We start from the raw sequence: 12,156 nt of genomic DNA, 5'->3' as shown, positions 1-12,156 counted from the left end.
GAAGGGTTTAAATGGAGGAAGTGGAAAGGGTGAGAGCAAAAGCCAACGAGTAGGTAGCGTAAGACAGGGTTGTAATTGGGATTTATTGCAGCCAAAAGAAGATTTGCAGCAAAATGGCATGATTGAGTTGGATAAGGGAGAGAGAGTGAGAGAAAAAAAAAGCGGAGAAACCGCTTGGGCCAAGCAAGAACAAGAATCGAGGGGTTTCACCAATGAAGGAGAGGAGAGTAGTTGGCATATCTACTAGTGTTCATAAACCAGTGCAAGTTATTTATAAGAAAAAAGCAGCTACTAATGATTCCAATCCTACAAGATAGAGAAAGACATAGAACTTCTGAAGATACTGAAATTAGAGAGAGTGGGCACTATGGAAAAGAAGGAACAATCTTCGAAGGAGGAGGTTTGCATCACAACCTAGATGCAATCGTCCTCGCTGTTAGTTTTTCCCATCCCTAGTACCAATCATCAGCTTCCACCATTAATCCCGGCCATCTCCTTCGACAACAACCTAAACCCCCAACAAACCCACCATAATATTCAAACCTTGCCCACAAAAACTCCCTCTACCACCATAATAGAGCTCGAACCCCCGTCCTTCATCCTAGAAAAACAACCTTCGGACCCAGGGCTTTTCCCTAACCAACATTCATCGGTTTGCAGATCATCATTTTATTTCGAATTATCTCCCCCCAAAAACCCTATCTCTATTTCCCACCTTTTCAACTCCTCAAATGTGGAAACTCGTTGCGTAGAGACCAGTCCCCAGGGAGAAGCTGGCATTCCTAGCGGCCTCGATAGATTACTTGACAAAGCATCAACAACATCTATCAGAAGCCGAGTTGGTGCCATACGAAACTCTCCCAAGTATACGAATTCTCCCTCCAAAAAACCCCCCAGAGCTTCACATTCGATCACAAAGCGAAAGCATCGATGTCGCGAAATTTCAAAACTTGCTAACTCTATTCTTATTCCAAGACATGCAAGTAGGCGTACAAATTGAAGCAAGATACATAGGGGGAAGCATTGACATCGGAGATCATAGCGATGGTCACCCCTCTCTTATTGTTAGACATTTGGGCGTTAGGGAGGATGGAGGAATGGAAGGAGTGGGAGACGGATCATCCACATGTGATTTTAGGTCCATGTAGGGAAGTAAGTTGTATCTCAATCTTTTTCCCCAATTTAGAGATATGACAGCTATGATTTGGAATATTAGGGGGGTAGGAAGCAACGACTTTGTTCCTCATCTCATCAGCTCGCATCATATGTACAAGATGGATATTATCATTCTCCTACAAACAAAGGCGGGGGAAGATAGGGCCAACCAGGTCACAAAACATATAGGGTTTCATGATTATAAGGTGGTCCCACCTATGGGTAGAAAAGGTGGTATTTTGATGTTATGAAAAGATACGGTCACTCTTATCGATTTTGTGGGGCCCTCAGATCGATATTTTCATTCTCTCTTTAAATTTTCTCCCCAAACTCCAAAAGTTTTGGTCACTGGAATTCATGCTCCTTGTTCGATTGCAGACAAAAGGAAATTATGGAAGGAAATGAAGTATTATAGTCCGCCAGCCCAAACCCCATAGATTGTGGTTGGGGAATTAAATGAGGTTGTCACTCAATTTGAGAAAATGGGGGCTAGGGTTGTTACTGCCACTCAGGCAAAGACCTCCAGAACTGGATGGATTCCACCCAATTAATGGACTTAAGTTACCAAGGGGCTAACTATACATGGACAAATTACAGAGAAGGTGTTATTTGATTAAAGAAAGAGTGGATATGGCATTGGCCAATGCTGACTGGATCAATACATTTCCTAATACACAGGTACTTCATCTCCCGATAACTTTTTCGGATCATTGCCCAATTTTAGTTAAATGTTTAGTTAATTCTTCGAAGGGTAATCTTCCTTTTCGTTGCAAGGAAGCATGTCTTTATCATAATTCCTTTCAAAATCTCCTAACTACAAGTTAGGGGAGCATTATGTGGATTTTCTTACTAGTCGAAATCGGTTTCTTTCGAATGTTAAAATTTGGGCTCAAAATAATTTTAATAAATTGCTTAAAACTAAAAGACAAATTTTGGCTCGTCTTCAAGGTATTCAAGAGTATATTTGCAAAAAACATTCCTCTTGCCTTATTCATTTATAGAAGGATGTTGTTAATTATAATAAAATACTGAATTTGGAAAGAGTTATTCTAGCACAAAAGGCTATAATAAATTGGAGAAAGTTTGCAGATTGGAATTCTAAATATTTCCATATCATCTTTAGGGTAAAAAAAATCGATCTCTCATTTGTATGCTAAAAAACGATTCTAGTGATTGGATTTCAGATATACATTCCTTCATAACCTAGTTATTAACCACTTTTCTACCTTTTTCCAAACTACTCATGTGCTCTCTAAGAGACCTTTACACATTGAGGTGACAAGTAGGCTAAGTGACGAAGCTAGTTCCTCTTTAGCGAGAATGTGTAATCCTCAGGTAGTCTGGGCAGCGTCAAATTCCATGCACCCTACTAAAACTCCAGGCCATGATGGTCTAGAACCTATCTTCTATCAAAAGTGTTGGGATATAATGGGGGGTTCATTCGTTAAATTGTTAAAAAATTACCTTCTACATGCTTTTATTCCTAAGGTTATCAATGAATCTTTTCTAACCTTAATTCTTAAAATTGATAACCCCAGTTCTATAACTGATTTTAGACCAATAGGTTTATGCAATACCATTTACAAAATTCTCACTAAACTGATTGCTAATCGCATTAAGCCTTTTCTTAACGAACTAATTAACCCAATCCAATCAAGTTTTATTCCTGGTAAGAATATCCTTGCGACAATATTCTTATCATTAAAGAAATAGCTCATCTCTTCAAGAAAGCAATAAAGCAGACAAAAGTAATTGCTATGAAAATTGACCTTTTTAAAACTTATGACGGCTTAGAATGAAGTTTTATCAATGAGACTTTAGATTACTTCAATTTCCCTTCTACCATGTCTAATTTGATCATGAATTGCATTTGCTCCCCACCAATTTTGTCTTATGGAATGGTGAGATTACAAATTCTTTTCTCCCTTCTAGTGATATTAGCCTTTCCCACCTCTTTTGTGCAGATGATGTTTTTCTCTTTAGGCGTGCTTCCATTGATAATGTTCAAGAGATGTTAGCTATTCTAAAATCTTTTGGGGACAGCTCGGGTCTTTTCCTAAATGCTAAAAATCCAGGCTTATTTTCCCTACTCATTTATCTCCTTCCTTCCATAACCTGATTAGTAAAGAGATTAATATTGGGGGATCTATGGATTTTGGAGATATTTAGGGGTTAAAATTAGCCCAAACAAGTTAAAAAAAAGTGTTTGCGGTTCAATGTTAGAAAAGACGAAGGATAAAATAAGAGGGTGGTAAGCTAAACTCATCAATATAGCTGGGAGAAGTTTGTTCTGAATACCTATCCTTTGTATGCCTTTCTATCCTCCCTACTCCCTATCCCTGTTTTGAAAGACATGGAAAAAAGCTCCAAGAAATTCTTGTGGAATGCAGTAGACAAATCCCATTATCTTCCTAGAATGAGTTGGATCAAAGTTTGTGAACCTATTAACATGTGCGCGATGGGGGGGTGCGCCTTAGGTTTAGGAACCTATAAACTTGGAATTTGACTTTCATGGCTAAATTAGGTTAGGGCCTATTATGTAATACCAACAAACTCTGGGTGAGGCTTATGAATGCTAAATATTTGTACACTACTTCTTTCTTGAACTATTCTCCCAAGCAAGGGGATTCTTCACTTTGGCGTGATATCCTAAAAGGCCGAGACATATTGGAAGAAGGTCTTTATTATAGGGTAGGAAATAGGGACACAATTTCTCTTTGGTATCATAGGTGGATTGATAATACTGAACTTACTAAAGAAACTCTTAAACCCATTCCATCCTTTATGGAGCATTGCCGGGTGAATAAAATCATTAATAATTTTCAATGGGATGTCAGTTTAATTGAGCATCTTCTCCCTGAGAACATTATCAATAAGATTCTTGCTACTCCACTTTCTAACTTAACTATAGCCCGAGATACCCAAGCTTGGTACTTAAGTAACTCAGGCTTATTCTCTATCAAATCTTCCTATAATCTTGCTAATCCTCCCAAACATCTCTTCAATTTCACTCCTTGGCACTTGGATATTCCCTTCAAATAAAAGATATTTATAAAAGATTGTAGCCTCTAATGGTGATTAGAAGCAATTTTCTCGCTGCCTCTAATTAGTCGGTCGCTAATTATATGTTGCCCCTAATGCCACCTTTTATAGGCAGACAAGTTATGGTGCCGCTAAAGACACTTCTGTTTAGAGGCAACCATATGCCTGTCGCTAATTGTTGATTACCCCTAATACCACCTTTTTTGGGCATAGAACTTATAGTGCTGCTAAAGCCACTTACATTTAGAGGCGACCATAAGCCAATCGATAATTATAGGTTGCCCTTAATGCCACCTTTTTGGGGCACACATGTTACATTGGTGATAAGGCCATTTATATTTAGAGGCAACCATAAGTTCGTCTCTAATTTTAAGTTGCATCTAATGCAACCATAAGTCTGTCATTAAAGGATGTTTTTAGATGCAACAACAACTAGAATTTCCACATTTTCGACATTTTTTTTGGGATTTTTTTACGTTTATAAGCATCGAAATAAAACATTATCCCTAAAGGAGCAGCGAACATTTAGCCACCGATAATTATGACACTCATAGGCTTCGAAAATGTTGAGGCTTTTTAGCATCATTGCAATTGAAGATGTCGCAATTTGAAGCTACTATATAGACACCTGTAAGCGTCAACATTGTGTTATTAGTACAGTAACAGTTACAAGCAAATTCTTACATCAACAAAAAAAATATTATAAATTAATAAAGGAAACTAGAAGTATAATCTTATTACTAACAATTTTGACGAATTGATACAAACATTCAGAAGAGGAAATAAAAAAAATAATATGTAGAAATTCCTTTTTCAACCGACATTCAACCTTCAGTGAATCTTCAACATAAAACTTCAACTTGAACGCAATTCAATATGGAAATTCAACCCAAAAAAAAAGATCAATAATTGCAAAATAAAAAAGAACATAAATCTGGAAATTGCAAAACTATACCAAAAATCTTTGAGGCCCTTTCTGCTCTCAATATCCTGCATTTTTTCAGAAACACACACATCAGAAAAAAGATCTTAAAAAAAATTCATATATATACAAAGAATAGATGTTGATGAGCAGCGTTTCATAGATTCAGCACCTGTGAACTGGTATCCTTCAAGTTATTTAAGAAATCCTTAAGAATGCTGATGAAGGGAGTTACTCCAATGCCAAGTCCAATGAGCAATAGAATGTCATACTTCTTGTAATTCTGTGTTGGTGCTCCGTATGGGCCTTTTATTATATGTGGAAAACTGCACAAGAACAAGATTATGAGGGTCAGATTATTTCTCCTTATATTCTTAATTTAGCCCTAATTCATTTCTAAATGGACTCGAATCTCTTGTACTGAACATCAGCAAAGTTGAACTGATATGCAGGAACATATTACAGTATGATTGTGAAGAGTATTATCTCACCTTGTTGGTTGAGGATCATAATCAGCCATTTGTCTGGTTTCCATTCTCATGAGCCTCCCTTTTGCTGGACGATTAGCTGGAGGCTCACAGGCCTGCAATTTATTACAATGGCATTGAGGATGTTACCCCAAAATTAACCCCCGAATTCGATTTATTCCAAAAATTTTGAACAAAAGTATAAAACCCTCACAAAATTCGAACTAGTTTATGAGCATCCACCCGAATAACCCACCCAAATTCGAAATTTCCACCCCAAATTCTGATCGAAACAACAACCCCAAAATTGAAACCAAGATTTTCAACTTATTAAGCAAAAATCCCAATTCAATCGAAAAAAAGGAAAACAGAAAAAATACCTGTGCAGATGAGAAAAAGAGTGAAGGACCGTCGGTGAGTGAGTAGAGGAGGCGGCAGTGATATAGATAAAGAAACAAAACGAATTAACAAGACAGAAATGAAAAATATAAAACCCACGAAAATAAATTAAATCAATATTTCCCACATAATTAAAACAAAAATCAAAACCAAACCCATATCAATTAAATCAAAATCTAACCAAACCCACATCAGTTTTCCTCCAAAATCATATCGTAAACAATCAAATGATGAAGAGTATAACGAAGAAATACCCAATTGATGTTAGAAATCAATGATGAGAAGAAGAGGAATGTGGGGAAGAGTAGAATTTGTTGTAGATGGTTTCACCAACAAGGTAAACGCAGAAAGCGGCAGCACCGAGACCGAGGCCAGGAACAGAGTGGCGGAATTGGTTGCTGAGAGTGGGGTGCTTCCTCCACTCATCCTTTCTCCTGAAAAACTCACCCGTTGATCCCAAAGGTTTCGCCATTTTTACTTTTTTCTTTTCTCTCTCTCTCTCTCTTTCTTTTTCTTGAGAAAGTTCAGATTAGGAGTGTGGTTCTTTGTTTTGGTTAAGCAAAGGGTTGGTGTGTCAGTGTGTGTTTTTGGAATTGAGGGGTGACTCGGGTGAGTGAGGCCTTGTGGGCTTCGTAATTGAGTTTTAGAAATCTAGACCACGAAATAATTTAGGGCTTAGGCCGTGTTAGTTATCGTTTTTCTTTTCTAAAAGAAAATGTTGAAATCAGTATAAGTAGTTAGGCAACCTGTTGAGTTTATGTGTGTATCTTTAGTGAGCTCACGTAGTGGCGGACCTATGTACGATTTTACTTGGTCACTTGTCAACTATTAATTAAATATGAGGGATAGCCTAATGGTTAGAATTTTGCACCCGGTTTCAGAAGGTCTTGGGATCGATTCTCACCCTTGACACTCTTCTTCTTTCTCTCTCCTTTAACTTCAAGGTCCTCAACTAGAATTCTTGAATTTTTTTTTTACGTGAATCTCCTATTTCTTTCGAATCTTCAACTAAAATTAAATCTCGTCTTGATCTGCCAACTGATACTTGTTTTACCTTTTTAATAGATAAAAAATTATCATTCAAAAGCCTAGAATTTGAGGAAAAACTCATGTGTTGCCAGAGTTGGTAATTTAAAATCGAAAAATTATCATTGAGATAGAGAATGCTTCAAAGGCGTTAACTTCTTGGATCGAAGTTCTTCAGATGGAACAAAAACACAAAATTCTTCATATCGAAGAAGAAGAAGAAGAAGTTGAGAATGGAGAAAGATTGATGTGCTCACCCTTCCTTTGTCGCCTATTCTGAAGTCTTTTTTTAGATAATCTAATTCTCATTTGAAGTTTAAATTTTCTTATTAATTAGAGGTGTCAATCTGGGTCACTAGGTGGGTTTGGGTTAACCCAACCTAGATCGGAATGATATAAGTCGGAATAATCTAGGTGAGAGTGTACCATGGGTCGGAACTGGGTGGGTCGGTTGGACTTGGACTCTTGGAGAGCCTAATGTTTACAGTTGGAGAGTCGGTAAAGTAATTGAAACTCAAAACATTTACTTAAATTGAAACATATTGTTATTGAAATGAGTGTATTAATGAAGTCGATAAACTAATCCAAGATAATAATAGTACTCTACTTAAGTTAATCATCTTTAAGTTGCATTCATTTCGGAACGAAAGCATCTAATTCAATTGCAACATATGTGGAACAATGTATCTTAGCAGATCGGTTCAATATAACAATACTCCGTTTAAGTTAGTCGTCTCTAAGTTATATTTATATTGACACTCAAAACAACTATTTTGACAGTACCCTAAGTTTAATTCAAGATAATAACGATACCATACTTAAGTTAATCACTTTAAGTTAAATTCATCATGGAACCAAAAACATCTAATTCAGTTGTAATAGATGTAGAACATTGTAACTCAATAGATTGGTTCAACTTAACAATGCTCCATTTAAGTTAATCATAACATATAAGGAGGTTTGTTAAATTCCTGTATCATTTTGCACATTAACAATATCTTAATTGATTAAATCTTATTGCTTATTCACAAGATCTTGATATGAAGCCTATAAGTATCGATCAAGAAAACCTATGGCTTAAACCTCATTGATACAATAATACATCAATATAAGTATAATGTTATACTATATTTCACGTAAATGACTCGATTATTTGCTATATAAGTAAATCTGCTAATTTGTTTGGGTTAACAAGTGTCAACAATAAGACATAAGTCATATTGTAAATGTAATTATTAAGACAATAAGTCCTAAATCATAATATCGGGCCCTCGACAATAATCGACTAACTGTTACTGTGTTACGTGTTACATGTTAGCATTAAATTAATCCCTAATCACCGCATGTAACATGTTCACATATTTTTGATTTTATAAATTTAGAATAATAATTTCTTAAAAATCAATAATACTAATTTAATTTTGAAAGTTTCTAATTTCTATTAATTTCTAGTAGTACTACTAATTTCTAAAGTTACTAAACTAATAATATTAGAACTAGAAATTAGAATACTCAAACCATAATAATATCAAAATACAATACTAGTTTATTAGTAGTTTAGGCTATGTATTTTTTTCGAGGAAAAGACCATTAATTTTAGAAAGAGGAATATCCAACCATTGATTAAGTTAGCAATACATGTGATTGACCACTCTCAATTCTCATTGGTCAAAAAATAATATCAAAGATTATGAATTAAGACCATTGATTTAAGAAAGATCAAAATCCAACCATTGAATTAGATCCCTCTCTATCCCTAGACCTTCACCCTTTCCTCCCAACCTCATTCTTCAGTAATAGCCTCCTTCTCCATCATCCTATATCCTCTTCCATCTCTCTTGTCTTCTCCTCTTTCTACACCACCACCACCGCCAGTCCTCTCACCGCGAGTCTTCTCTCGCTGCTTCCCTGCCACTGCCATCGTCGGATTTTAGCCACCACCACGTAGGCCCGACGTTTCTTCAGTGATGATGATGGTGGTCGAACAACGACGCCATAATTGAATCAAAAGATGACCTTTAACGATGTTTAAGAAGGTAATGACAAACGCCGTCGCACCTGAAGTTCGATTTTGAGAAGGATTTTCGAGGATTTCCATGGTGATGTCTGGGGTTCAATTTTGTTTTTCAAGTCGACAGTTCGGTTTTGTACGTTGATGAGGCCGGCGAACAGATTTTCAGAAGTTCAGATTGTTTTGTTCTTCAGATTTTAGGAGTTTCTTCAGATTTTTTGGTTTTTTTGTTTTGCTTGCACCTATTGCTGTAATAGTTTTCAGAATTTTCCATTGTTTTGTTTTTCAAAATATTTTTTAGGAGGTCGGGATTTTTGTTTTTTTAGGAGTTCTTTCAGAATTTTTTGTTTGGGTTTTCAGATTGTTTTGTTTTTGGTTTTCAGATTTGTTAGGAGTTGTTTCAGATTGTTATTTGTCATTTCTTTTAAGTTTGTTGTATTTTTTGGTAATTATTGTAAGACTATGATGTTTATTGAATATATGAATTTAATGGATAGTTTATTGGAGTTATTTTTGTGTTGTAATTTTTGTTGAGAATTACTGTAATATTTAAATTTCAAAAAAAAAAAAAACTTAAGTAGTTCATCAAATGTCTGAAAAATTATATTCGAACTCAAATAAAGTATGTGTAAGCTACAAAAATGAAATTTATAAACTTATAGTAGTGAAATTAGTCATTACCTAACCTTGAATTTTTATAGAAGATTCAACATTCTTTCTTTTCTCTGACTTTTATAGTAGTGAAATTGTGAAAATTGTCTTTTATGAAAATTCAGTTTACCAGTTCTCAATTTTCTGTTCTCATAAACAATTATTTTCAACTCAATTTAGTTCAGTTCAATTTAATTCAGTTCAGATATTTTAAACTGAAACCAATCTGATTCAACTTGATATAATTCGAATAGTACCTACACCCGACATCTGATATAATCCGAATCCACCACAATTCGATATCGAAAGATCCGAAATCCGAGTTGCCAGAAAAAAGATTACCCGAAATCAAAATTATATCAACCCGTAACAATTGTCTATACAATAAGATCCGTCAATGTAAATGGGTGAATTTAACATATTTTTTTTAACCTTACATTATTAAATTTTTAATAAAAAAACTATAGATTATTATTGGAATTTTAATATCTAGAATACACTATTGTTTATTTGTGGAACTTGTGAGTGTGTCTCTATGAAATATTATATGACAATAAATACATGGCTTTAGAGACAACTAACTAAATTGATGCTAAAAAAATTGGCTTTGAGAACAACTAAATTCATGTGACGTTAAATACATGCTTTAGAGACAACTAACTACAGTTGATGCTGAAAAAATAGCTTTAGAGACAACTAAATTCATGTGACACTAAATACATGGCTTTAAAGACAACTAACTACAGTTGATGCTGAAAAGAAATGGCTTTAGAGACAACTAAAGTCATGTGACGCTAAATACATGGCTTTAGAGACAACTAACTACAGTTGATGCTAAAAAAAATGGCTTTAGAGACAACTAAATTCATGTGATGCTAAAAATATAGATTTAGAGACAACCAATATTCATGTGATGCTAAAAACATGATTCTAGAGGCAACCAACATTCATCTGATGCTGAAATGTATCTTTAGAGGCACCAGAATATACTTGACACTAAAACCATATAATTTAGAGGCAACCATGTTTATGTGATGGTAAAAGGGGGTTTTAGAGGCAAGTCGGCCAAATGATGTGCCTCTATAGCCAAATTTTTTTGTAGTGATCCCTCTATATTTGTGCTCTTCAAAATTTGAACAGGCCTTTCAAATACAAACATTTTTATCATGACATCCAGACGTAGATAAGATGAAGCATGAAGAGCTCATATATCTAATATAGATCATTACTTACGTATCAACTGGGCCCAACAGCAGCCAATCATCTCCTTTTGAATTTGTAAATACTCTCCTTATCATGCACTCCAATGGAAGGTTATTATTTGAGTCAACCTGTACACATAAACAATCAGTTTCACATCAAACAATGACATATAATGTGATGATCACTATATGAAGCTTATTGGCTGCAATCACGGAGCATTCCTCGTCAAATAATGACTAGCAATCCTCACAACTACTCACAAACTCGATCAAGCTACTAACCAAAGGTCACTGCTCAATACTAACCCATTTGTATCCTATAATAAATGGTGGTAATAAAGTAAAAAATGTATGTGTAACTTAGTAAATATACTTCATCCCTAACCATTTGTCATTCTTCATAAAATTCCATTACCAGCCAACACCACTTCTAAAGCTGCAACGGATGTTGATAAAAATTTGTGAAGAAAAAGAGGTATTTGGGGATGGACAAAAGCATTACCCTACACATCAGAAATGGGCTTTTTTCACAAAATTACCTACGTTTTCATTACCATCACCATAATTATTGTCTCCTACACAAAAGGTCATACATAGAATGCATAATTACTAAAGGGATTAAAGAATTAGACATCAAGCCAGACAACCAAATTCACAATATCGATTTTCCCATATGTCTGCTAGTACCAAAAGGTTAAACCTCCAATTCTCAAGTACACAGTTCCAATCATCAACCACCCCACCAAACAAACAATCCTCCATAAAAACTCCACATGGGACTTCTATATATATTCCGAGCAAAATCAAGATTACATTACACTATCGAAACGACAAGCGAAATTCAACACACACAAAAGTCAATATCATAATTCACCATAACCTATGAAAAGCAACTTTTAAACAAGAAAAACAAAAACAAGAGAGTTAGAAAGTCCGTCAACAATAGTAGCATTTCTCCTAGGTGAAACCATCAAAACACGATTTTGGCTTTTTTTGTTTGATTTCTGCAAAACTGAAAATAGGGTGATTTTGGTCACTGGTTGCTTTTACTTGGGAGTTTTTGGATTCTTTGGAGGAAGAGAAACCATGTTTTAGGGGTTGTTCAACAGTTGCAACATGTGACAATGTAGATAAGAACTGGGCGGGAAGAAATATCAATCTGGATTACTCCATCATAAACCTCACAATAATCAACTCAATCCAACAACATCAAACACATAACATCCATCTTACTCCATCATAAACCTCACAATAATCAACTCAATCCAACAACATCAAACA

General features: G+C 35.2%; 1 long non-coding RNA gene across 1 annotated transcript; it reads right to left on the bottom strand.

Moving 5' to 3' along the window:
- Positions 1–4,508: 4,508 nt before the first annotated feature.
- Positions 4,509–6,227, bottom strand: LOC130590713 (uncharacterized). Its single transcript, XR_008968557.1, has 3 exons — positions 5,967–6,227; positions 5,611–5,702; positions 4,509–5,445 (listed from the first exon to the last, which is right to left on the bottom strand). It is a non-coding gene; the product is annotated as an uncharacterized LOC130590713 (long non-coding RNA).
- Positions 6,228–12,156: the final 5,929 nt, after the last annotated feature.

The sequence above is a fragment of the Beta vulgaris genome, chromosome 3, assembly GCF_026745355.1.
Source record: "Beta vulgaris subsp. vulgaris cultivar EL10 chromosome 3, EL10.2, whole genome shotgun sequence".
In the NCBI taxonomy this organism is placed as follows: Eukaryota; Viridiplantae; Streptophyta; class Magnoliopsida; order Caryophyllales; family Amaranthaceae; genus Beta; species Beta vulgaris.
This window is presented reverse-complemented; position numbering and strand designations above follow the sequence as displayed.